Source organism: Macaca thibetana, chromosome 12 (genome assembly GCF_024542745.1).
Source record: "Macaca thibetana thibetana isolate TM-01 chromosome 12, ASM2454274v1, whole genome shotgun sequence".
Lineage (NCBI taxonomy): Eukaryota > Metazoa > Chordata > Mammalia > Primates > Cercopithecidae > Macaca > Macaca thibetana.
The window spans coordinates 95,105,486-95,110,805 of NC_065589.1; positions in this window are offsets into that span (position 1 = coordinate 95,105,486).

Consider the following 5,320-nt stretch of genomic DNA (forward strand, 5'->3'; position numbering starts at 1 on the left):
TTAAACCAGTGCTGGTCTCAAACAATTTACTAATATTTAATGAGATACACATGGACATAGACAACAATCGTTTAGAAATTTTGTAGCAACTTGATAATTTATGTCTGTTGAAACTATAAAATAATTGAGCTTATATTTTGTTATTGTTTTACTTTCAAGGGTTTTGCTTTATGTTTTTATTTTTGAGATAGGTCTCACTCTGTCACCTAGGCTGGTGTGCAGTGGTGCAAATACCACTCACTGCAGTCTTGACTTCCCAGGCTCTGGTGATCCTCCCACTTTAGCTTCCTGAGTAACTGGGACTACAGACATGTGCCAAACATACCCAGCTAATTTTTTTTTTCCATTTTTTTGTAGAGACAGCATTTTGCCATATTGCCCAGGCTGGTCTTGAACTCCTGAGCTCAAGTGATCTGCCTACCTCAGCCTCCCAAACTGCTCAGATTACAAGTGTGAGCCACTATGCCTGGCCTCAAGTTCTTAGTGATTCAATTTTATTGTACTTTGACTTCACGAAAGTCTCATAGATTGGAAATTCATCATAGAGAATCTAAGAGTGGATTTCCTACTGGAGTAGAAAGCAGACTACATACACAGTTCTTTCTCAAAAAAAAGTCTTTCATCCATTTTGACAAGTGCTTAAAATCTTGAATAAAGCTTTGATGTTATAGTCCTGAAATTTTCTATAATACAAGTCTGCATAAGGATCAGTCATTTCCATTACACTGTCTGTGGCATTCATTTATTCAACAAGTAACTATTAGGTACAGAATTTGTGCTAGGTTTTGGTTGTACAAGTGTCAAATGAAATGAATATAGTCTCCACCATCACTGAGCTGACAGTATCCTGAAGAAGACAGGAAAACAGCCAGTAAACAAGTAATTCCCAAATGGAAAGGATTATTTATAAAAGCAGCCAGAATGCTGAGATAAAGAGCGATGGGATAATATAGGAAGAGGGAATCTATTTAGAGAAAATGATTCAGGAAGGACTTACAAAGGATGTGACATTTCAACTGGAACCTGGAAGATGAAAAGAAGATAACCATGAAAGAAGCTAGTGAAGAAGAAACAGTATGTATGATGTATTTAAGAAATTGAAAGAAGGCTCTCATGGCAATGAGGAGAGTAGTATGAATAAGGAGAGAGAGGAAAATAGGCTCCAGTCTATGCAACAGCCTATGGACCAAAGTAAGGTCCTTGGATTTTAGTAAAAGTGAAGTAGCAATCCATTGGAGGGTTTTAAGTCAGGGAGTTGTGTAGTCTGGCTTATGTTTAACAGATCACTCTGGCTGTTACATGGAGAGTGAGTTGCAAGAGATTACCAAAGCAAGCAGAGAAATTAGTTAGAAGGGTATTACAGTAAGTCAGACATGAGACGATAATATTGTAAACTAATACAGAAAGAAGTAGGCAGATTTAAGATATGTTCTGGAAGATATGCTGATGGATTGGATGACTCCTGCTTTTTTTCTTGAGCAAATGAGTAGAGGTCATGTCATTTATTGAGCTGGGGAAGATTTAAAGGGAAGAGACATTATAGGGCAGAAACTGGAAAGATGAATAGTGAAAATACTCAGTTTTTAAAATATTATATTTAAGATGCCTGTGAGACACTCAAATGGAGATAGATATAACATAAGCAAGTGGATCTACGTGACTGAAGTTTGGAGCAACATGCAATGCTACAGATATAAACCTGGGAGTTGTCACCATACAAATGGTATTTAAGGCCATAGAAATGAATAAGAGTATCTAAATAGGGAGTAGAGAGAGAGAAGAAGAAATGTAGCAATCAAGTGGAGGATTAAAAGCCAGGAAAGGGAATAAAGAAGTGGTGGGCAGAGATGAAATAAAAACCAGGGGCGATGGATGTCACATGTGGGCGTCTTTTACAAAAGGAAGATAGGGACAGTGTTGAATCCAATAGCGGCATACAGCAAAATGAAAAACAAAAATGTAAGCCATTGGATGTGGCATCATGGAAGGAATTAATGTCCTTGACGGTAGTGTCAGCAAAAGCTAGATGAAAATATTTGAAGTCAATGGTAAATGAAAATTTAGAAACATCAAAAATAACAAAGCCTTGGCGGGCACAGTGGCTCACGCCTGTAATCCCAGTACTTCAGTAGCCCAAGATGGGCAGATCACCTGAAGTTGGGAGTTCAAGCCCAGCCTGACCAACACGGCGAAACCCCGTCTCTACTAAAAATACAAAAATTAGCCAGGCGTGGCGGTGCGTGCCTGTAGTCCCAGATACTTAGGAGGCTGAGACACAAGAATTACTGGAACCTGGGAGGCGGAGGCTGCAGGGACCTGAGATCACACCACTGCACTCCAGCCCAGGGGATAGTGCAAGACTCAGTCTCAAAAATAAGTAAATAAATGCATACATAAATAAAAACAAAATACAAAAAGAACAAAGCCTTAAAGACATTTGGCTATTTTTTAAAAATCAAATAAATGGGGTGGTGGCTAAAGGGAAATGCACAATCAAGAGAGGGTTTTATTTTGTTTCTCTTTTTAGAGGAGACATCATAAATTATATATGTAAACTCATAGGTATGGTGCCATAGGAGGAAAGATTGAAAATGCTGAAGAAAGGAAAACTGAATGGGTAAAATACTTGTGAAGGCAAGAAAGGACAAGCTTCAGAACATGAGAGTTAGGTTGGCCTTTGAGAAGACAGCGGCTGTTCTCTTCCTCTTTCTCTTCTTCTTCCTCCTCCTCCTCTTCCTCCTCCTCCTTTTGAGGCAGAAAGCAGATGAGTTTACAGAACTGAACACTACAGAATGATGGCAATCCCAGCTGTGGGCTCTTCTTTTCTCTGAAATATAAAGCAAGCTTAAAGTAAAAGGGGCATGATGAAAAGGTACAAAAGAGTCCTAAGTGAGACTAGAGAGAGAGGGTTTATAGTGGAGTTGCCAGGGTTGAGTGCTCATTTGAGATTGGTGACTCCAGTCTACCCAGCTGTGTGATTATTTTCTGCAACATAGAGGTGTTGGCAGGCATGGAGAAGGCAGATGATTGAGTTCTTACATGGCTGGATTTATTAAGTAAGTGATTTTGAGGAAGTGAGGAGTAATGAAGTTGTGGGAATTATATGGGAGCCATTGGAACAATGACTCACAGAATATGAGTTGGACAAAAAGGACAGTCTAGAAGAGGCTACATGAATAGAAAGAATTGATAGGAGAATGGATTAGATCAGGGGTCCCCAACTCCCAGATCACAGACCTGTACTGGTCTGTGGCCTGTTAGGAACCAGGCCACACAGCAGGAGGTGAGCGGCAGTCCAGCAAGCATTATCACCTGCACTCCACCTCCAGAGATCAGCAGCAGCATTAGATTCTCGCGAGTCCTATTGTGAACTACATATGCGAGGAATACAAATTGTGCACTCCTAATGAGACTCTAATGCCTGATAACCTGAGTGGAACGGTTTCATCCTGAAATTATCCAATCCCCCCATGGAAAAATTGTTTTCCACAAAACCGGTCCCTGATGTCAAAAAGGTCGGGGACCGCTGGATTAGAGGACTCATACCATTAGGAGGATCCATTGCTTCTTGGCAGATATTTAAGGAAGTGAGCTAGAAGGATAGGAGCTGTGGCCAGAGACTAGAAATTAGCAAGGTTTTGGAGAGGAATTGTGTCTGGTAATGACAATGGCCAGGGAGTTACCACAGCAGTGATAGAAAAAATGGTCACTGGTGATGAGGTGGTCCAAGAATTGGGATGTCAAAGCATCCAGGGTGTTGGATGAGTCAATCTGTGCTGAGAGAAAATTATCATAACATTTTAGGAATAATTATTATTTAATTCTCTATTTCTAAAGAATTATAAATAAGAAAAGAAAAATAATAGGTGTAAGTTTAATATTATTTGGTGTGAATGTAAATTTTTGCACTTTGGTGACAGAGAATAACATAGAGTACTTTTTACAGTTTTTTTTAAAGCCTGTAAAGAAAAGAACGATTGTTTTTCTTTTTTTTTTTTTAATTTTTGTTTTCTTAGGCTTCACTACACTGGATTCTCCCACCTGTTTAAGAATGCAAATTAAACAAAACACTTAACTGCACTTTATTGTGCTTCATTTTAACTTAAATCAGAATAATTTTAATCAAAGCCATACTGAAGCTTTAGGAGAAACTAAATTGTAGGAATGTTTGCAGTGATTTTATCTGGTCAAAATACATCGTGTGCATTTCTTTATATTCAAAAGCAGTTATTATTAGCTACTCCTGAAATTAAGTAGTAATTTTATCCTATTTTCCAGTGAACAAATACAAAGGTTAAATGGCTTGCCCAGGGGCACAAATTGAATCAGTAGTAGAAATGGGATTATAACTCCAAACTACTAACTCAAAGCTTAGTCCAATGAGCCATGCTGTTTCTCAAGTAGTAAGCATATTAATTGTTCCTTCAAGCAGGAAACAGAGTTCTAAATGGAGCATGTCCCATCCAGAAGGCCTATGCAACACAGTAAAAAGACCTACTTCTTTTACTTAGTTAAAACAAACAAACAACAAAAAACCAAAAACAAACAAATAAAACCACCCCCCGGCCACAGAACTGTTAAACATGCCTTTTTGTTAAAGAGGAAATAATTGGTATCAATTCGAAAATTTATACAAAATAACCGTTACAAAAAAGCACTAAATTTTATAGTTATAAAACCAAAAGAATTTCTGATATTGTTTTTCAGTGCTGTCATTAGACCTGAGTTACACAGAATGGTGAATTTGCTGTATCAGATAAACACCAAGATAATTCAGGCATCCAATTTACCCTTTGTTATTTAGGCTCATCATAGAAAAATAGCAATTGTACAAATTTTATTTAATATTTGAATAAATGTCTTCCTGACTCATTTTTCTTATTTCAAGTCCACCCAGGTACATAATTGTTTTTCAGTCAATTTTGACTCTGTAATTTTAAAACCACAAATGAGAAGATTATTGAAAGTAGATTCTTTTTAAATTGCAAATTAAAAGTAAATAATTCTATTTCCGCTTCTGACTATGATAGAATACTTTGTATTACATTAACTCTCTATTATGAACAACTATTTTAAAATAATTTATTCAACAACTATTTGAAGCCACTAGAGAGGAAGTAATGAAGACAGTACTGGGGGGACAAAGAACCCAGAGAGGAGATGAATTGAGCCCCACATTCACCTAAGCTTTTCACTTTGGTACTTGCAGATTCACAGTATAAGTAAGAGACGCTAAGAGGAAAGCAGCAGTCTGGGCTTACGTAGTTTCACTGGGTGGGGGAGAAAGATGTTGGAGTTTGAGGTGCCAAAGTGATTAGGA